The sequence below is a fragment of the Talpa europaea genome (assembly GCF_964194135.1).
Source record: "Talpa europaea genome assembly, chromosome: 7".
Taxonomy (NCBI): Eukaryota; Metazoa; Chordata; class Mammalia; order Eulipotyphla; family Talpidae; genus Talpa; species Talpa europaea.
In genome coordinates, this window is record NC_140074.1 from 86,082,635 (window position 1) to 86,104,905 (window position 22,271).

Genomic DNA, 22,271 nt, shown 5'->3' on the forward strand with positions numbered 1-22,271 from the left:
AGCATATTCTGCTGTGCTGAAGCCACTCCCAAAGTCCCTTCTGCTGCTAAGGTTCTAGTATTTTAGTTCTGACCTCATTCTAGGCAAAGAAATTGAGGCTCTTGGGCCTCCGCAGTGGCTCAGTGGTTGAGCACTGGGTTGGGAAGCTGCCCGCAGCCTCTGCAGTGCCAGTTCGATCCCCGGCCACTGGGCGAGGGTCCCACATGGCGCACAGACCTCTCCTGCCGCCCGCTGCTCCCCTCAGCAGTGTGCTTCAGTCCTTCTTCCTGTTCTGTTCCCCGCTCTGGCTCTGGTGGATTCTCTCGCCCTCCCGTGCTTCTGACTGTACCCAGTGCTTGTATAAATAAATAAATAAATCTTTATTTAAAAAAAAAAAGAAATTGAGGCTCAGTGAGGACTATGAGGCAGTAACAGATGGGGAAGGGGGCATGAACCTGAATCTGCTAACCCAAAACCCACCTTTCCTCACTATACCTGGACCAGAAGCAGAGCCCAGACAGAGCAGCACGCTGGGCTCTGGGCAGCGACATATTACAGGGTTCTTGAACAAATGAGCCGGAAGAGAGAGCAAGTGTCTCACACTGCAGATAGGGATTTTTTTTTTAATCTTCATCTTGCTCGATACTGTGTGTACATTTTAATATGAGCATCCATAAAATAAGCGCTGTTACAGAAAATCCTCAGCCATGCTATCACTGACTGTTGCTCTCCCGCCATTCCTTGGCGCCGCATACATTGTAGAGCCTCCCAATCCACCCTCTGAGCTCCCAGCTGCTCCCGCCATATCTTTCTGGGTAAAGTCTTCAGCACTGCCTCTTCACCCAACCTGAGACTACTCCCAGCTGTTGGTTGTGTCGCTTGTCTCTCTTAGCATCAGCTTTCCTCGGGTATTTAGAATTGGGGTTTGGATGCTCACTTTGAGTGGGAGTGAGTTTCTTTCTTCCTCTCCCTGCTCCTCACCTCCACCCCCTGCCCTTGATGAGGGATATTTTTCCATCACCTTCACCCAGGTCCTGAGTCCCAAAGTGCAGAGCCAGGTACGCCTGGGCTAGTGATGAGCTGCTTGGCAGTGACAATGGGGCTGTTCCCACAGCCCAGCGCGGAAGCCGTGGGCAGCCTGACCAGGTCCTGGCAGGCTGCTTGCTTCCAGCTGCCCGCTCCTTTTAGTATTCACGTTCAGCCTCACCAGAGGTGCTGGTCTGGGGGTGGGGGGTAGGAGACGGGGGTGGGGTGTGGGGGCAGTATCTACTTTTTTTATACTCCTTGGGAAATCCCTTTACTAGCTCCCATCTTCAGTGGCTCCTCAGCCCTTCAAAATAAAAAGTTTTTTGAGTATCTTATCCACTGATATATAGTTTTTGAGCACAGATAAGTTTACTTGTCATTTTCGAATGTTTTCATCTTTCACTGCGGTATCTTGGGAACCCAGTGGATACCTAAAGTGTGAACTTCTCATCCTTGCCCAAAATGGAAATGAGGGCCTCCCCGGTTGCGCAGCGGTTGAGCGCTGGGTTGCGAAGCTGTCTGTGGCCTCTGCGGCGCAGGTTCCATCCCTGGCTGCTCTCCGGCCACCGGAGGAGGGTCCCACATGGCACGCAGACCTCTCCTGCTGTGCCCACTGCTCCCTTCAGCATTGTATTTTGTCAGTCTGCCTGCTCTGCTCCCCGCTCTGGCTCTGGTGAATTCTCTCACCCTCCTGCGCTTCTGACTGTACCCAGCGCATGTATAAACAGAAACAAACAAACAAACAAATAAATTTTTAAAAAAATGCCTCTATAAAAAAAAAAGAATAATCTGGAAAAAAAAATGGAAATGAAATACCTATTTCGTAGAGATGCTGTAAGGATTCAGCAAGACCCTTAAAGTGGACAAAATGTCTGGCATAGAATAGGCACTCCATAGCTATTAGAGGCCTCCCTCCCTCTCGCTCAGCCAGAAAACCCCCCTTTTGACCTTGAGGTCCTTCTGGTCTTCAGGAGGTCCCTTTTAAGATGCAGATATCCTGAGAGAGGAAATTCCTTAACACAGTATCTGTGGGAGACACCTTAGCAGGATAAAATGCCAGTCACAGCTAAGCTGTAGGAGGACAGAGATGTAGGCGCTGTCAAGTAAAAGAAGGTAGATGGAGGAGAGATGAATTTAGCAAACTTAATAATTAACTGGAGGGCTGCGGAGGGAGCTGCCCTGTTGGGCCCCACCACCAGTCACCCTCACACTCCTTTGTAGTCCTGAACTACCACGTGCAGGGTCCACCACCAGCCCCTCCTAATCTCCAGAGCACTCCAGTGCCCAGAAAAGTCCAAAATAGCTTAGCATGAATTTTCTTATCTTTTTTAAGGCTAAGAATATGAGACTGTGCATTGTGCTATCAGTTTGTCCTTGAATTTCCAGAGACTGATAAAACTTAGTAAGATCAGGAAGGCTGCGTTCCCCCTCTGCAGCACCAGGTAGACTGGGCCTTCAGTAGGCCTTCAGTAGGATGGATGACCCATGAAAGTATGTGTGTCTGAGTCTGAGTACCTGGGGATACCAAACCCAGTTGATGCGTTTTCCTGCCTATTTTGGAGGTGGGGGAGTGGTAAGGTGGGTGACTGGTTTCCTAATTTATTGTTTTTGTTTTTAGAAAAATATCTAATCACAGCAGAGAGCTAAATAAAAAGAGCATTTAAAATGTCACATATAGCTGGTTCTGAGTCTGTGATAAAATTTGGAATTCTGCCCTGCAGCAAAAGCCACATCCTGATGGAAGAACTTGAGTTTTCTGATAGAAACTCTTATTCCACTCTGCCCAAACACTCTTATCTTCTTTCCTTTTGACACTTCACTTCCATCATCTCTAGCTATACTTGAAAGTAGTTTTTCTGGAGTGAGTCCCTGGGGCTGTCAGGTTGGCATGCCACCTGTTTGGTGCTCTTCAGCAGTGCAGTGGTGAGAGCTTCAGCCGCTCTGTTTGTGAGACTTTACAGTCTCACTTCTTGCTGAAAGGAGATCATAAACAGTAAAGTAAATCTGCCTTGTCACAATTTCTGTTAAAGTACTCAAGGTAAAGGGAGGAGAAGGGGTGCAAGGGGTAGTTACTATTATATGTGAGGGTCAGGGACGCGCTCACTGATAAAATGACATTTGTGCAGAGATCAGAAACACACTCTGTGACTTTTGGGACAGAAAGCATCCCAAGTAGAGGGCACAGTAAATGCAAAGGCCCTGAGGTAGGTGTGCTTTTTGGTATGAGGAATGAACAGCAAGGAGATTACTCTGACGGGAGCAAAGTCAGGGTCGGGAGAGGAGGTCGGAGATGTGGGCAGACTGTGTTGGTCCTTGTAGACCCCTGTAAGAACTTCGGCTTTTACTCAGAGGGAAATGAGGAGGTCTTGGAATGTCTTGAGTAAAGGAGTGACATGATCTGTACACCCCTCTCAATCTTTTAAAAAGATACTCTGGCTACTGTGTTGAGAATAAATTGTAGACGATAATGTCAGAGTCACTATCATGGTGTATGCATTTTTGTATTTAATATTACCCAAGATATTTCTTGACTATTGTCACCCTTAAAAGTTTTCATTTTTAAAAGCATACATTTTAGTCTCTTCTGACATAAAACTAATATGGACTATGGGAGAATAGTCCATAGAAATTTACAATGCCCAGAAAACCAGAGAGAAACATACCTTCAAATCCATCATCTTCACCCAGGAACAACCACGGCTAATGTTTTGTCATGTTTACTTCCAATCTTTTTTCCATGTCTCTTTATATTATTGAATCTAGGTTTCATATGTCACAGTAGTTCTTAGTGTCATCAATAACCCTTTATAAATTCTGCCATATGGATATTCTGCTATTGTATCTAAAATGATTCCATGTTTCCCTCTTTTTAATAACCACAATATATATATATCTGCGGGCATATTTTAGAATATATCCTAAGAATGGATTCTTAGAAAAGAAAAAGAAGCATCAGTGTTTGTATCCCCTCTTCTTTTTTTTTTTTTTAAGATTTATTTATTTATGCATACAAGAGCTGGGGACAGGCCTAGAGATGCATGAGGTGAGAGGATTCACCAGAGACAGAGTGGAGAACAGAACAGAACAGAGTGACTCAAGTACACTGCTGAGGGGAGCAGCGGGCGAGTCAGGAGAGGTCTGCTGCACCATGTGGTTGCTCCCTGGCCGGCTGGGGATTGAACTAGTGCTGCAGAGGCTGCAAATTGCTTCATAGTGCGGTGCTTAACCCCTTGCGCCAATTGATTGGACTCTTTCTCACTCAAAATTCTATGGCCTTTGCCTCTGTTGTCTTCTTAGAACAATTGTGAAAAGAGCCACCAAGAGGGAGAGTGGGCAGAGGTAACAACTAGGTGAACTGGTGCACCAGGAACAAGCTATAGTAAGGAAACTATGGGCCTTCCCAGTGGCGCAGCGGGTTGAGCACAGCACTGTGAAGCTGTCCGCAGCCTCTGCAGTGCGGATTCAATCCCGGCCGGCCAGCGAGAATCCCACATGACACAGCAGACCTTGCCTGTCTCTCCCGCTGCTCCCTTCAGCAGTGCTTTCGGTCCGTCTGCCTGTTCTGTTCCCCACTCTGTCTCTGGTGAATCCTCTCACCCCCACACCTCTGGCCTGTACCCCAGCTCTTGTATAAATTAAAAATAAATAAATAAATCTAAAGAAAATAAATAAGGAAACTATGAAATGAATGTTAATTTTAAAAGAGAGAAGGTGTGGAAACCAAACTGAACAAACCAGACCTTTGAAAAAAGAATTAGCAAATTTGAAAGAACCAAATGAATCATTTTCATTTCTAGAAATAAAAATTGTTGTTAAATTTAGAAACTCATTTGAGCACTCTAGTAAGTCATCACTTAAAGTAACCTTGTCAATAGGCTCTCAGAAACTGCAATTTTAAGATAAATGACATATAATGAAACTGGGTCCTCATATATCTTTTTCTCATCCATGTTATAATGAAAACACATTGAAGGGAATGAAGTTAATCAAGGACCTGCTGTACTTCAGTAATTGTTTAGAGCAATAAACCTTGTTCCCATTTCACAGCTACATCCCTATCTTTTGCTGCTCGGTGATTTTTTTTTTTTTTTTTAAATTTTCGATGCCTGGTCGGCTCTCCCAGCAGCCTGAAATACCGGCTCTGACTCCACCATATGGAATGTCATGAATGGTGGTTCTCTGACCATCTGGCACCACACTCTACCTGATTAGCTACTGGCCTTTTTTTTCCAATACGTTGTTATGTCAGCCTTTGGTTTCCCATTTTCTTCCACACCATTTCCATTCCTTCTGTGAATGGACACATGCTTTAGACATTTTCCTGGCTTCCTTGCTGGCAAATGGGTAACTTTGACATGTGTTGGAGATGTAAAGAAACACAAAAGGGAGTGAAACAGCCCTCGGTGGATGACACTTAATAGCACATTGGGCACATCTGAAGCACCCCGGAGAAACTTGGAACCAAGGACAATTTGGAGGAGGCAGTTTAGAGTGCAGGTATCTGAAGCCAATGAAATCAGAGGTGAGAGAAAGAGGAGGCAGGATGAGAAGGCCGAATGCACAACTGAAAGCAATTTTCAAGGCAATAGAGACATGATGCAGTCTGAAGCCGAGCTTACGCTTGTATTTACAATATCAAGTGGTAAATAACTTGATATTGGGGTTTTTTTTAACTAAACATTTTTCTGGGTAGATATCAGTCTTTTTCATTGATTTTTGTCTCGAACAAACATATTTGAATCTTTGATTCAGGAAAGCATTTCAATTATGTCTTTGTTTATTGCTTTGTTCCCAGCCTAGTCAGATGTCTTCTTGGGAATACTTTTAATCTGAAGGTTGCATTTCCACTCTCTGTGTTCTGTATTCGTTGTCTTCTACTAAGTCGTTTTCAATTCCTTTAAACATTTTTTTTTTGGTCTCACGTTGGTGGCTTCCTGTATTTTCTCTTGGTGCATGTATGTGGGTAAATGGCCTAAAGAGAAAAGAATCTTCAAAAATGTTTGTGTGCAAAAGAACTAGACATGAGACCTGAAACCATAAAATATATAGAAGGAAATATAGGTGAAAGACTACATGACATGCACCTCAAAGACATCTTTACAGACGCATCATCAAAGCAGTGATAGTGAAGGCAAAGATCAACAGCTGGGACTACATCAAATTAAAGAGCTTCTGCACAGCAAAAGAGACAATAACCAAAACAAAGAGAAATCCCACCAACTGGGAGAAAATTTTAGCACCCAACACCAACAATAAAGGACTGATCACAAAAATCTACAAAGAGCTGATGAGACTCAACAAAAACAAAGAAAACAATCCAGTCAAAAAATGGGCAGAAGAGCTAAAAAGACACTTCTCCAAAGAGGAAATACAAATGGCCACCAGGCATATGAAAAAATGTTCAACGTCACTTGCAATCAGGGAAATGCAAATCAAAACTACAATGAGATACCATCTCACACCAGGGAAAATGGCACATATTAAAAAAACTAGCAACAACAAATGTTGGCGAGGATGTGGAGAGAAAGGAACTCTCCTGCACTGCTGGTGGGAGTGCAAACTGGTCCAACCACTATGGAAAGCTGTGTGGAGATTCCTCAACCTACTAAAGTTAGAGCTTCCATATGATCCAGCAATTCCACTCCTAGGTGTTTACCCAAAGGACACAGAAACATTAATTCCAAAGAGCACCTGCACCCCTATGTTTATAGCAGCACAATTTATAATAGCTAAGCTTTGGAAACAACCCAAATGCCCCAAAATAGATGACTGGATCAAGAAGCTGTGGTACATATACACCATGGAATATTACTCAGCATTCAAAAAAGATAAACACATGCAATTTGCAGCAACATGGATGGAGCTGGAAGGGATCATGCTCAGCGAAATAAGCCAGAAAGAAAAAGAAAAATACCGGATGGTCTCACTCATAACAGGAATCTAGAAAACCTAAATAAGGGAGCAGGAAAAAGAATAACTATAAGTGGGCCTCCCCGTTGGTGCAGCAGTTGAGCGCTGGGTTGCGAAGCTGCCCGCGTCCTCTGCGGCGCAGGTTCCATCCCCGGCTGCTCCCCGGCCACTGGAGGAGGGTCCCGCATGGCGCGCAGACCTCTCCTGCCACCCGCTGCTCCCCTCAGCAGTGTGCTTCGGTCCTTCTGCCTGCTCTGCTCCCCGCTCTGGCTCTGGTGAATTCTCTCACCCTCCCGTGCTTCTGACTGTACCCAGTGCTTGTATAAATAAATAAATAAATAAATAAATAAATAAATAAATAAATAAATAAATAAATAAATCTTTAGGAAAAAAAAAAGAATATAAGAAAGAAAAAAATCAAAATCAACAAACAACTATGAACCAGAGACACACTTTTGGGGGGGGAAGGAAGGATTGGGGTCAAAATTGGGGGTTGCAATTGTATGGGGAATATAAAAATTAAAAAAAAAGAAAAGAAAAAAAAATGTTTGTGTGCAGTTTTGTAAACCATAATACAACAGACACCACCCACCACCCAGGTCAAGAATAGACCATTGCCAGCTTTAGCTTTGCCATGTTTGTAACCGAAACATGGTGGCATTATAGATGTTTTTCTGTGCATCCCTTCTTTTATTTGATTTTGAAATTCACTCCTATTGACACCTGTGACTGTATTCATTCAGATTGCTAGTGTATTCTGTTATGAAGAATACATACGATGAAAAATACCTATTTATCCATCTATCACTGATCATGTAATTATTACCAGTTCTTTTGCTATAGTGAATATTTCTGATGTAACCACTTATATCTCCTGGAGCACATGTACAAATTTCTCCAGAAATCACACCTAGGAGGGCTTCTGGTGAGCCACAGGGTGTGCCCATGTTCAGCTTCATTGGGCAGTTCCCAGTCACCCACCAGAATGGTGGTACCTGGTCATGCTCCTGTGAGCCGTATATGAGAGTTCCCTTTCCAGGCAATTTAGTTTTCCATGTTGTCAATTTTGCACTTTCCTGCCTCTCCAACCTAAGTTTTGATTCTGCTCTTTCCTTCCCTTTCTCTGCAGTTTTCCATTTTTTAAAAAAGATTTATTTATATATACAAGAACTGGGATGTAGGCCAGAGGTATGGGGGGAGGGGCCGATGAGAGGATTCACCAGAGACAGAGTGGGAAGCAGAACAGGCAGAACTACTGAAATACACTGCTGAGGGGAGCAGTGGGCGAGACAGGAGAGATCTGCTGCGCCATGTGGGTAGCTCCCTGGTTGGGATCAAACTTGTGCTACAGTGGCTGCAGATTGCTTCATAGTGCTGAGACTTAACCCCTTGTGCCACCATGGAGGCCCTGAAGTTTTCCATTATTTTCCTCCTTTTGCCATTTTCTGTTTGGCTCCTTTTCATAGAGGGTGTTTTCTTTCATCTTTCCAAGACACCTAATAATTTTCAAATTTTTGTTGAAACCCAGAATGCCACATTCACCTATACTGAACATTTTAAGGGATTTTTCATTTTTAGTCTCTAGAATGATGTATGCTCTCCTCACTTGTATGGTAGATTTCCCCAGCTCCTGCCCTCACCCCTCTAATTCATCGGTCTTTAGATGGTGTGAGTGCTACAGACCCAGGGCTCACCAGAGGCAGCCCTGTGCACCTCTCGGCCTTTTCTTTGTCCAGGATTTGGTCTGTTAAGTTCTCCACAGAGGAGACACATTCAACTCTCCCGTGACCCGACCCACTGGGCCATCAGAACTAGGAAGGGCATAGAAACTGCTACTTCCTTGGCTTTTCCTGCCTCTCTCTGCTCCCCTACTGCCTAGATTAACTTAACAGAAATACACCTTCCAAGATATAGTTGGCCATTGCCAGGTCCTTCCCACGCCTGCCTGGTTATTTTCTGGAAGTCTGTCTCCCATGAGCAAAGACATACTTGGAGGAGGAACAGTAGCCCCTTTGTAGCACTGGGAACCCGCAAACATGCTATGCTAGGAAGGCTCCCCTGGAGCTACAGACTCTGCATCCTCACCTCTGCCAGGCAGCCCAGGTGGGTCAGTGACACACTTTATTGCGACCCATTCACATACATGTTTGGGGGGCCAGGGAAGCTGAACGCAGATTGACTCTGAGATCCTTCCTGCTTTGGCTTTTGCGTGTCCTTTTCCACATGCTTTAATGGGTGGGTTAATGAGAGCTTGGGAGGGACTGCAGCAGGGGCTTCCAAATACACATTGCCAGCTGGAAGTTCTTTTCATACATTGTGTAGCCTTTAAGCCCTGTCCATTGTAACAAAAAACAGTGACTCACTCAAAGTTATATTGTAATCAGTTGGAGAAGTGAATTGGAATCTAGAGCCCCAAGGATTTTAGAAGTCATTTCTTCAGCTTGTAAAACACACCTTTGGAGTAAGAAGGCTGCTTTGAGGATACAGGTTATCAGCTGGAAAGTGGTAAAGACCAATTTGTAAGTAATTGAAAGCTGATTAATACAATTAGAGTGTTCTTCTCTGTTCAGCATTCGCTTTGCCTTCCCCATTTCCATGCCACATCCTGATTATAACTCAGTGGAGGTGGGGCTGTGCCAACATTTACTGTTTCCTGTGGTGCTTTGCACATAGAAAGTGCTCAGGAAATGTTTGTTGATTGAAAGAGACATTTGCAAAAAAGGAAAGCTCCTTCCTTCTTCAGATCACTTTAGAACCTTTTCCCAGCAGGGTGCTTTTGATTTCCCTGAAGTCTTATCACAGATGGCCTTGGCTGGGGTCCTGCAGTGCCCATCAATGTTGGGTCTGTATTCCCACCTCTTCCCCCCTGCCTGTTGATTGACTGAAAGAGGAATTTTTGAAGTGGGAAATTGGTGTCCTGTGGTGGTCTTTAAATCATCTCTAATACACACAGTTTGGAGAGTGACCAGCAGCCCAGTTGGGGTCCATGGGGAGTCTACCTTGACCTACCTATAAGGAACTGGGAGAATCAGGGGCTTCCTCGCTCCCAGCCAGTGCTATGGGAAGCAGCCATGCCAGCCGAACTCAGCATCCTTGTGGCACCTGCTTCCCCGGGTGGGCGGCCTGTGCTCACTGCAAGCTGCCATCTGCTTCCCCACGCTGGTTCTCTCCAGCTCCTGCTGTTACTTGCAGTTTGGATTTTTGCTGCAAACAGCTTTGCCAGAGGGCCCCCTCCAGAGGCCCGTGTACGCGCCCAGGAGTGGGTGGCTGGTGCTCAGGCAGGTGGTTGCCCGAGACCCTGCCATCTGTGCCAGGCTCACTCTGGGTGGCTGTTGCAGCGTCCCCGGGGGACCTGGATGGTGACACTTCCTCAGTGTGTTCGTCACCTCCCACACACTCTAGCTCTTCCAAACAGATCCACTATCAGTTCAAGCTCCTGGCCTCCCACATTTGTGGAAGTGATAGGAGGAGGCAGCTCCTGAGCCCACCAGCACCTCTTCCTCCCATGGAGAGGTAAAGTGGTCTCCACCCTCTTTCCTTCCCTTTTTTGGGGTATCTACTTGAGCCTGTGTCTGTGCACTGGAGAGAGAACTTTTCCCTCTGAGATGACACCAGATCCAAGAGGGAACTGTCTCACCACTGAGACAGTTGTCCTGGCACATCATGCACACAAAGTTATAGCCAACATTAACCACTCCCTACAAGCCAGTCTGTGACTGTCTGGCTTCATCCTTGCAGGAGCCTAGTGAGGTATTTCATTGTCTACATGTCACAGGGAAACTGAAGTCTAGAGAAAGGAGGTCACTTGCCCAAAGACAACAGGTAGCAACTGATAGAACAGGGTTTGAAACTAGGCATATCTTCCTCCAAAACTCCTTCTACCAATTCTACTTTCTATTCATTCATTCACATAATAGTAACTGAGTACATACTATGTCAGGCATTGTCTTAGACCCTTAGAATACATCAATGAATAAAATAGCCAAGTATCTCTGCCTTAAGTTTACATTCTTGGCAAAAGCCAGATGAAAAGAAAGGGAATAGGGCCTCCCTGGTGGCATAGCAGGTTGAGCTCAGTGCTGTGAAGCTGTCCGCAGCCTCTGCAGTGCGGGTTCAATTCCCAGCCGGCCAGGGAGAAACCCACATGGTGCAGCAGACCTCTCCTGTCTCGCCCACTGCTCCCCTCAGTAGTGAATTTCAGTAGATATGACTGTTCTGCTCCCCACTCTGTCTCTGGTGAATTCTCTCACCCCCACACCTCTGGCCTACACCCCAGTTATTGTATAAATAAATAAATCTTTAAAAAAAAAAAAAGAAGTCCCAATTTCTTAAAAAAAAAAAGGGGGGGGGGAGGAATAGACAATGGACATAATCAAACTAATAGCTAAGGAAAATACGCAGATGCTACATGGGATAGAGTAGGGAGCAGGCAGTAGGGAAGAGTAGGGAAGAAGCAGAGTGGGGAGCAAGGGCTGCTGTGTGAAAGGCAGACCAGCCACCACATCACACCCTGAGGATGGTTATTAGCAACAAAGCAAAAACAACACGTTGGCAAGGATATGGAGAAATTTGAACCTTGTGCATTACTAGCAGGAATGTGAAATGGTACAACCACTATGGAAAACAGAATGGCGATATCTCAAAAAATATCAGTGACCTAGCAGTCCTGCTTCCAGATATATACCCTGAGGAACTGGAAGCAGGTCTCAAACATACTGGGTATCATTGTCCACGGCAGTATTATTTACAATAGCTTAACGGTGGAAGCAACCAAGTTTCTACCTTTGAATGAATGGATGAACAAAATGTGGTCCGTACCTATTATTATTCATATTATTCAGCCTTAAAGAGGAATGGAATTCCGACACACGCTACAACATGGAAGAAGCATGAAAACATTATTGTAAGTGAAATAAACCACACACAAAAGGATAAATACTGAAGAATGCCACTGATAGGGGCTACCTAGAATAGTTCAACTCATGGAGAAAGTGAATGAGACAGGGAAGCCGGGAATAGGGAGTTAATATTTGAAGGGTACTGTTTGGTATGATGACAAAGTTCCAGATGATGATGGTGGTGGTAACGGTAGCCCAGTAAAAAGACCTAATGTCCCTGCACTGTGCACCTAAAAATGGTGCAACTAGTGAATTTATGTCATGTGTATTTTACCATAGGTAGAAAAAGAGGAAGAAGGTCAGGTGGGCAGTCTGTGAGAAGGTTCACTGTGAGCAAAGACTTGAAGGAAGTGGATCAGGGAGGCCAGTGGCTCCCTGGGGAGGAGCCCCTAGGACGAGAACACATGGTGTCTGACTTGTTCACAGAGCAGCAGGAGCAGGGAGGCTCCCATGGGGTGCCCATGGGGGTGGGGAGGGCTGCTCCCAAGAGGCTCTTCTGTCTTACGGAGCAGGGAGATTGGCTAACGTGGTCCAACATGAAGCTCCTTGGCCCAACAGGAACATGGCCCACAGCCCCGAGTATCACACTCTGGTGCACCACTGGGTGCCTCCGCCCCACTTAGCCTCCCCCCGTGTGCTGAGTGTGGTTGGCAACCCAGGGCTCTGTAACAAGGTACAGAGAGTCTGTGCCATCTCCATGGTTAGCTGGGCTGATGTGGTCCTGATATCTCAACCCAGCTCACCCCCTCTCCATCCCCCACCTTGGGCCTAACTGTCCCTGCTGTGGTACGCCCCTTGTGTGTCCTTGGGGAGGTGGGCGAACAACTAGGGAGAAAGCATCTGAATTTGGTCTTTTTTTCTGGCATTAGTTTGAATAAAAATTTGGATAATCAGATTTCCCTTCCCGTTTTTTCAGATGCCAAATGACATTGGCTGGCACTATTGTGCCCCTCCTCCTAGCCAGCTGTCTCACAGATGGGAACCGGGGTGTAGGGAGTATAGCTCCATCCTTCAGGAAGTAGTTATTAAACTCCTAGGTGGTGCTCAGCCCTGGAGAAATACATCCATCCCCTCTCCTAGGGAAATAACTCACGATACATGTCCAACTGAGGTGTCAGGAAGATTCCTTTGGAAAAAAGGGAGCAAAGAGAACCCACCTTCTTTGGGACCAGGTGTGGGGCTCTGGGTCCCTGTTTTCCAGCCAAATGGAGGCTCTGGGACATTAGATGGTAAGTCCCAGGTGCCCCAGCTGGGATGTGCAGGACTGGGACTTGACCCTGGGCTGTCTCACAGGCTCTTGCCATTAGTCCAGCCTCCTCCCCCTGATTCCTGATTTCTGCCAAGGAAACTCCCACTGCCTTCAGGGATGATCCTGCAGCCCTTCCTGTTCCAGGATGGCCCAAGATGGGCTGGCTGCCTACCAACATAGTGATCCCTGGCTCCCTGGGGTCTACTGGGCCCCTGCCTGCTTCTCCTAACCCTGCCTTCATAAGCTGTCACACCCCGGACTGCCTCAGGACACCACTACCAGAGCCTAGCCTGACCCTGACCCTTCTCTAACTGTATCTCCTGAATCTGGCTTTATGGCCCAGCACCTGGTTGCCACTGGGCCCTTATACTTTGCCTGCTGCCCACAACCCTGCACCAACTTGAGGGTCATGGTGATGAACCAGCTCACAAAGCTCCCTGTTTGCAAACTAAATCAGAAAAGAACTGTTGAGTAGGAGTTGGTTCTCCCTTCTACTAATAGAAGGAAAAGCACATTTCTGATGCATGATGTTCTACCTAGCTATACACCTAGAGGAATTCCCTGAAGTGCTTCTCCGGAAACATGGCCAGGAGCGCACATGGTAACATTTTTGTAGTAGCAAAAAAAAGGAAACAATATAAATATTCTGTCATGATGGGTAAATATAATATGCAGCAGTGAAAAAGGAACAGCTACTAAAGATAAATTATAAAACACAAGCAAAAAAACCCACAAAAACCACAGCAGCAAATCACTAAAAAATATACAATGACTCAGGGTATTCCTGGTGGCACAGGGGGTTAAGCACCATACTATGAAGTTGTCCACAGCCTCTGCAGCATGAGTTCAATCCCCAACCGGCCAGAGAGAAACCCACCTGGTGAAGCAGACCTCTCCTGTCTCGCCCGCTGCTCCCTTCAGCAATGTGTTTCAGTCAGTCTGCCTGTTCTGTTCCCCACTCTGTCTCTGGTGAATCCTCTCACCCCCTGCGTCTCTGGACTGTACCCCAGTTCTTGTATGCATAAATAAATAAATCTTTAAAAAATATATATACAACGACTCAAACACAATATTCAAAAACAGTAATAGTAAATATTTACTGTGCTTAGAAGTGTACACTTAAAATAATTTTAAAGTGCAGGTTTTTTTAATAATAGAAGGAAAAGCAAAGAATTGCTTAACACAAACTGTCTGAAAGGGAGGGAAGAATTATAGGGGCTTCTCAGATATGGTATTTAATTTTTTTCATGAGTTCACAGGTGTTTGCTTGAATACGGTTCTTTGGTAGGCACTGTGTTTTCGTATGCACGCTAGATTTCACAGACACACCTAAAAGATAACCGGAGCTTACTAAAATCAGACCCAAAAAATAGCTTGAATCAATGATGTGGAGAAAAACCTTCAAGAGCTCTAAAAACACGTTGCGGGGTGGAGGATGGATAAAACAATCAAAGAGGTGAACACTGATAAGGGAGACAGTGATGTATCTGGAAGATAGAGAAGGCAAATGCAACCGCAGAATTATAGGTTTTCCCCCAGAAGGAACAAGACGAATTGGAAATGAAGCAATAATCAAACCCATCACCGAGGACACAGCATCCCTGAATTGAGACCACATGCTGCAGGTCCTGATTAGGGGTCAGCCCGGAAATGGTTTCACTTTGGCTTTGGAATATGTTTCTGAGACTGTGTTTAAACATAGGCATGTTTGTTGTTCTGGGAATAGACTCAAAATTACGAAGCTTCTCTGAAAAGACCTGGCTGAGTGTAATTGGCCTGTTCAGTTTTCTGAGTCCAGCCCTATTCATTCCTGTGTGCAACCCCCTCCGTCTGGGAACAGAGGCTGGCTTCGCAGCCAGACACCACCAAACGTAACACGTCTGCCCTCTCTCCAATCTGTGTTGGAACAGGGAAGATAGTTAAATGTTTGGAATTCAAAGGGATTTCATGCTGCATGCAAATGAAGAGTTAGAGGCGGCATATATACAATTGACAAGGCAAGTAATTAAGAGCAGTAGTGAAAGCATCATTAGCCTGCCTGGCTTTGTTGAACTTGCAAGACCATTCCAGAAGAGCAGACATGTAGGACCAGAGTCAGAGAAGAAAGATAGGGGTCCCTGTTCACAGTGGCTTGTTGGGACCATCCCATGTCACAATGTGGGCGATGCAAGGACTGGCTGGGGAGTGCCCCTCAGAGCTACAAGGAGGTGAGGCCACAGGCGGAGGTTGGACAGCCTGCGCCAGGAGCTCTCCTTGAATCAAGGGTGCCTTGGCTCTGCAGCTCTGGAGAGCCACCGTTGAGTGTCATCTCCTTCGGGAGTGGCAAATGCTCCTCACCAGTAATTACATGGAAACCTCATAGGAGCAAATTCCCCACCAGGGGTTAATGGAAGGCAAAGCATTTCCTGTGGTTCTGAAATAATCTAGCCCAGGTGTTTAAATTATCTGTCAAGAAAACAGATAGCACCCTCAGAATATTTTTTTCTCACTGCATTTTTTCCCTTTCCACTATTGCTAGCAATTGCCTGCCTCCCAGCCTGACCTGGTTGTTCAAAAACCCACTTGAAATGAAGAGGAAATTTGCTCAGGCCCTGACCAAGACTTATGCTCTTGGGCTAAACAAGGTGCTGCCCACAGGGGTTTGGAAGAAGGGGCAGGTATCCTCTCTGCCTTTGCTAGGGCTTACTTTCCAGCCTGTCTGCTGGAGAGACACTGGCCTTACTCGGTGGAGGGAGCCCCGATCTGTGAACAACACCCAGGGGGCAGGAGACTTTGCATCAGGATGAGTCTGTACTCTCCCTGGCTGGGCTGGTGAGGGCAGGAGGATGCTGGCGGTTTTCTTCCTGGCTGTCCAACATAAACACAACTGTGCAGTTTTAAAAGTGTTACCCTTTACAATGCCACTATTCCTGGAGGAGGCCTCCCCTAGCTCTCCGCCAACACCTCAGTCATGAGTTAGCACTTCGTGAGGGATTAGGGCAGCACCAGAGCCCGATGGATGCCTGGGGCTAGGGGAGCAGCAGGTACTGGGACGCTAAAGCTCTGCCCAGCTGCCCCGGTGCTTCTCAAAATCCTTTGTAGACTCTCAGTCGCTTACTGGTGCTGGACTCCAACTAAATGTCAGCAGCAAGCAGCCCAGGGGATGGATATAGGAAAGCCTCCCAGAACAGACTAGGTCCTGAAGACAAGGCCTGAACACACTCTCACGACTCTAGGGAACATAGCCTAAGACCTTTGTGGGCTTGTGCCAGGGGGCCACCCATCCTGCAAGAACAATGGATCTTTCATTTCCTAAATGCTCAGCCCTAACACACAGGAGGTACTGAATGGATGCTATTTGACTTAATGCCCACTACTGCCCTCTTCAGAAGCTGTTATAAGCTTCATCTTTCCAAGACAGGGGGAAGCAAGCGATGAGGAAATCTGGCTGCTCTAAACTAAATCCCCATCCAAATTAAAAACAGTAGGGGGGGGCGGAATTTTAAGAAAAGAGGGAGGCAGAAAGGAAAGAAAGCTGAAAATCAAGTATTCCATGTGACAAATCTTTCCCCCGGTTTGAATTCTGCGAGTTGTCTGAGACAGATATGTATGTCTATGCATCTGTGACTCTAAATATTCAAACCAATATTTGTCTGTTCCCTTACAACAGAAGCGTGGCTATGAGCTTCCCTTGCCGTGAAGAGTGAGGAAACCAGTGCTCGTTGTCCAGTCACGTCTTGATTTTCTTTGAGACAATTTGGAATTTGATTTTCTACCTACCTTTTCTTTCTTCCGCAATTTTAGTATTTTGCAGTTATTTTTTCATTAGTTATTTAGACTGAACACTGTCTTTTACTGATGATTGTAAATTTCCTGATACCGAAAGTCTCCCATTCTGGAACTTTTTGTTTTAATTCATCTATTGTTCAATTGAATTGTGCTTTAGAAAAACTTTTAGGAAGTCAGGACGCAACTCAGTGTTCTGTTTTTGCTTATACATACAATCCACGGTGCCTTTTGGGTGTAAGAATCTCAGCCATTTTCCAGATTCCCGGGGCAGGTGGAGGTGCTGAGGGTGGTAGGTGTGGTGACTTTCCCAGGGCTGCCTCTGTGTTGTCACAGAGGTGTGACCCAGGCTTTGTGACCTGCTTCCTGCACCTCTGGCTCCTCACCCTTCAGCATGCACTGTCAAACCCATGTAGCAGTCACTACACTGTGCACTCTGCGTCTCCACCCCTCCCCGGCCCCCCTAGGTGTGAAGGCTTGTAGGGCAGTGGGCATTCCAGCTGGTAGCCAGAGATTTAGGATAAGATGATCCTGATCTCACTTGAGCAACAGATAGTATTTCTAGCATAAAATACAAAAACTGATTGTGTGCATCACGTTAGCACATCCCCTGCTGACTTGCCTTGCTCAGGATCAGCTTGCTGCCCTGGGCTGTAATCATGGCTTTTCGTACTTAGCTTGTCACCACGGAAACCTGGTCAGAGAGTACTGCCCAGCAGTCTGTGAGGGCAGCATCCCTTCCAATCAGCAGCACAATGCCCCAGGCCCTTCCCGTTTTCAGAAGGGCCTGCCTTTATGCTGGAAAGCCCTGTTGCCCTTTCCAGAACTGTCCAGGTTTTTTCCATTGCCAAATTGTGACTCCTGGAGGTTAGGTGGGTACAGTGACATCTGGGAGTGTGGGAGGGTATCTTTCTGCAGGGACAGAAATTTCAGTGTATGAACTTAGGCAGATGTTTTCAACTAACCATAACTTGACTACCTCTTTTCCTCCATTGCTTCACTACAGTGGAGTAGTTTAATTACTGCTTGCTTTTCCTTTCCTGAGCTACCAGCTTTTTCCTTTTAGCTATGTACAGATTCAATAGACCAGCCATAGGCTGTTCCCACTTTCCACATGTCAACCTGCTGTGCAGCCCAAGGGACTTAATAACATTAACTTCCAGTTACCAATCTGTTACACTTAATTTTAATCAAAGTAATACATGCATATGATTATAAAAAAATCCAATTGTTTTAAAGAGCTCATGTTCCTCCCTCCCCCTGCCCATCATATACAGACCTCTTGTTACTCCTTGTGCTGATCCTGCCATAATTTTCATGATTTATCAAATTTAGATACTCTCTATTCACTCCATGCTATGAAAGATAAGGCCCTGGCTACTCTGCTTCTCCTGTCTCATTCTAATTTTTGATACTTGTATAATTTTTAACTCTTAGATTAGATTTGTGACTTTATATAATATATGCCTTTCTTCTTCCATCAACATTTTAATATTCACATCAGGACTCCTATGTGAGGGGTGGATGTGAATTTCTCATTCTTCCTTTCTCTACTCTCACCTCCCTCCTTTGCTAGATTATACCTTCACTAATAGGTTGCCAAAATTATACTTTAGATTCTGTTCTTTAGCCATAGTTAACTCTTCCATGCTTTGTGATTCGTGCTTGGATTTTAACTCATGAAGGAGAATGAGTAAGAACATGGAGAGGCTAATGCCATTGAAAGAAAAGTTTACTGCTTACATTTTGAGAGAAAGGGGCACATGGGAATGCACAAGGTTCATTCAGGAGGCAGAAAAAAGAAAGGGAAAGCGTGGATCCCAGTCTTTATTGGGACTTTTGTGGGAACAATAAGACAGGGGTTGTGCAATAATTCTGGCATGCATAAGTACTAAGGGTTGTTCCTGGTTGCATGATGCCTGACCCTCGGTTGATTTAAGGCCAGGAATTACTGGTTTGGTTGTGTGGTCATCAGATAAAGGAGGTGATGGGGGTATGGGCTCAGTATTGGATCGAGGATTTTTAGTGACGATTTTTGTACTCCCACCAAGAACCACAGAAAACAGCAGAGATGTAAACAACTTAAGTCATTAGTTTGGTCCCGTGATTAAGGGATACCAAACAGACAAATAGAGTCTAAGAAAGCCCAGATCATTTTGTCTCTAAGTTAGTCCTGAGAGTTGAAAGTCAATAAATAGTATTTAATTTAGCAAACTTATATGTGCTACTTTATTTATTTATATATATTTTACATCATTTTTCATTTTTTTACAATGTTTGCTTTCTTTTCTCAGGTGTAGTCCCCATAGAATTTCTACCATCAGTTCGCCCTGCACCATCACCATAGTCCCTTGTGCTCTTCCCACCCTCGTTTTGATCCCTTTCCCTCCCTCCCTACAGAATGTTTCTGATTTATAGTTGTCTGTTTATTTTTGTTTTGTTTTATTGTTATTATTTTTTTCCCTAATGCCATATTTGGTTCCCCTGTATTCCTCCTATAAGTGAAACCATCTGGTATTTTTCTTTTTCCTTCTGACTTATTTCACTGAGCATAATCCCTTTTAGCTCCATCCATGTTGCTGTGAATGACATTAGTTTACTTAGACTGCCTGGGTTCAAACTGAGCATTTTCATCACTTGTCATTTCTCTTACATGTTTCTATTTCTTCATTTTTATGTTTCACCTTCCAAATTCCTCATTCTTATCTTCCTGCCTTTGTTTTACTTTTTTCTATTTCCATATTGTATTTTTTATTTTTAGGAACCTTATTCTTCATTTGTTCCTTTTTCATAGCATGCTGTTCTTATTTGAAGTTTTTTTTTTTTAAATCTCCTGATTTTACCCTTCCTACTTTTCTCAATTAATTAGCAGCATATATGATTGTTTCTTTTTCCAAATGTGTCTAAAGAGAATTAATCTTCTGTCTGAGGTACTGAGGCTTCACTGACTTAAAACAGTATTTATTTGGTCATGACTGTAGTTTGGGCTGGGCTCAGCAGGGTGATCTCTCCTGATGTCACTCAAGCACTGCAGTCACCTGAAAGTTTGACTGGGGTCAAACTTGAGGTCTGAGGAGATTCATCAACAGCCAGCAATTGATACTACCTCTTTGCTGGGGTATCTCAATTCTCTTTCCTTTGGCCTCCTGTCTTCAGGTGTTCTAAGAGGTGAGAAAGGAAACTGCCAGACCTTTTGAGGCCTGGTCTGAAGTTACATGTTACTTCTACAATCTGTTGGTCAAAGCAAGTCACAACTTGCTTTGTGGATGGATAAAGCAGAAGAGATACATAATACAGATATTAAAAATGATGAAATCCTGCCATTTGCAACATAGGTGGACCTGAGAGTATTACACTTAGTGAAATAAGTCAGACAAAGATAAATATGGTATGATTGCTCTCATATGTGGTAGATAAAGAAACAAAATGAACTAAACTAAACAAAAACAAACTTTTAAAAAAAGTGTTTACCAGAAGGGAAGGGGAAGCAGGGTGAACAAATTGGGTAAAAGGGGTTAACTGTATAGTGATGGATGAAAATTAGAATTCTGGTGGTGAACATAATATAGTAGATACAGGTGTTGATTTAAAATGCAATATATAAAAAGTAATAATAATAAATGTAGTATACCTGAAACCTGTATAATGTTGTAAACCAGTATTACTATATTGATTTCTTTTAAAGCAAGTCACGTACCTAGACCAGATTTAAGGGGTGAGGAGATAGACTCCATATCTTGACAGGAAGAGAGGAAAATAACTGGGGTCAGATTTAATCTACAACCTCCTAGGCAGCTTCTCCCTCTCTTAGTTTGCTCTGGCTGCTGTAACAAAATACCATAAACTGGCAGCTTTATTGTGAGAATTTATGTCTCAGGTTTCTGAAGTGCCAGCCAATTTGGTTTCTTGTAAGGACTCTTCCTGGCTTGCAGATGGTCACCATTTCACTGTGTCCACCTGGAGGAGAGAGAAGGGGATCTGCTTATAATGACGTTACTCCCATTATGGGGAAACCTACCATCATGACCATCAAAATCTAATTACCTCCCAAAGGCCCTTCTCCAAATACCATCACATAGGGGGTTATGATTTCTTGTGGGGGACATACTTTGTCCACAGTAACTTGTAAGCGTCAGTAGCATTCTTACATAACCTGAGTTACTTAAAGCCTTGAACTTTGGACATGTATTCCATAGTCTTAGCTGACAGACATCTACTAAGTACAGGTCACATGCTACCACAGCCTGGGTACCCTAGGCAGCACCTGCCGGCTCAGTGCTCGCCTGTGCAGGAAACAGACATGGAGATAGGCAATCATAACAGCGTTGCAATAGAGACATGCACAGTTAGTGGAAGTTTCTGGATAAAAGTAGTTTCCTAAAGGCTGGATTTTCTTATCCCAGCCCAGGTAAGAGAGAAGGAAAAGCATGTGCAAAGGCCTAGAAGCAAGAGACAGCATAGTGTGGTTGTTGTGCAACCATCCTGACCTGAGAGCTGGATTCGCAGGCAGACCAGCAGATGGGGAGGCAGCTACTGAGCCCTCTAGCATCAGAGTGAGCCTTGAACTCCAGAACTGAGAGCCCCTTTTAGCTCTCAGCCTAGGTGCCAGCATTTACATTTGTGCATTCCCATGCTCTCCAGCTTCTTGGCCCCGGTGTCTGCAGTTACAGATGCATATACCCCATGCTCACGCTCCCAAGTGCCCTCTGCAGCATGTTATCGTGTGCAGGTAATGCAGCCTGGGAGGAAAGCAAGGCCACAGGTGGCGACTGTAGAGCCTGGCGGCAGGAGGCAAAAAAAGAGCCTGAGCCACTCCATTTTCCTTTCAGTGGCCAAGGAGTGGGAGTGGCCCTGTCCGGTTGATCCGGTGGGTGGAAGGAGGAGGTGAGCGATGAGGCAGGGAGGGGCATTGTGGCTGGCAGAGCTCTGGGGTCATTCTTGTTGGCCTTGCCGTGAAGTTTAGATTACCTGTCAGGATTTCTTGGAGTGTGTGTGTGTGTGTGTGTGTGTGTGTGTGTGTGTTTAGGTAAAGAGAGGGGGAGAGGTGTGCTATCTTTCTGCCAGGGTGAATTGACCCTTTAGGGACAATTGTGAGGAAGAAGACCTCTTTATAATAGACCATTTCCTGTGACTTTTCAAGGCTGGGTCAGACTGGAGCTTTTGGGCACACAGAACATGGTGTCCCTGAAGACAGAGGTGCATGCCCTGTCCCCCAGGGGCATGGCCTTTGTGTTGCCAGCTTCCTTTTTTCATGCAGTCAGCAACATTCCTGCCACCTGCAGGCTCCTTGCTGGCTCCTGAGAATATGTGGATAGCTCGGGCACAACCCTGCCTTTGAAGAGCCTCGTAGCTTTCTGGTTGGATAAAGTGTTATACTGATGGCACTAAGGGGCCTCTAGGAACACTCCAGAGCCATTCTGATTCTGTGTGCAGTGACACATGGG

The 22,271-nt window shown here is 45.1% G+C and overlaps 1 protein-coding gene across 1 annotated transcript in view; it reads left to right on the forward strand.

The window, feature by feature from the left end:
- The window catches only part of RPH3AL (rabphilin 3A like (without C2 domains)), a gene marked incomplete at its 3' end in the record, with an annotated part of 80,319 nt that overhangs the window by 29,580 nt on the left and 28,468 nt on the right, over nucleotides 1-22,271 (forward strand). The window lies entirely within an intron of this gene.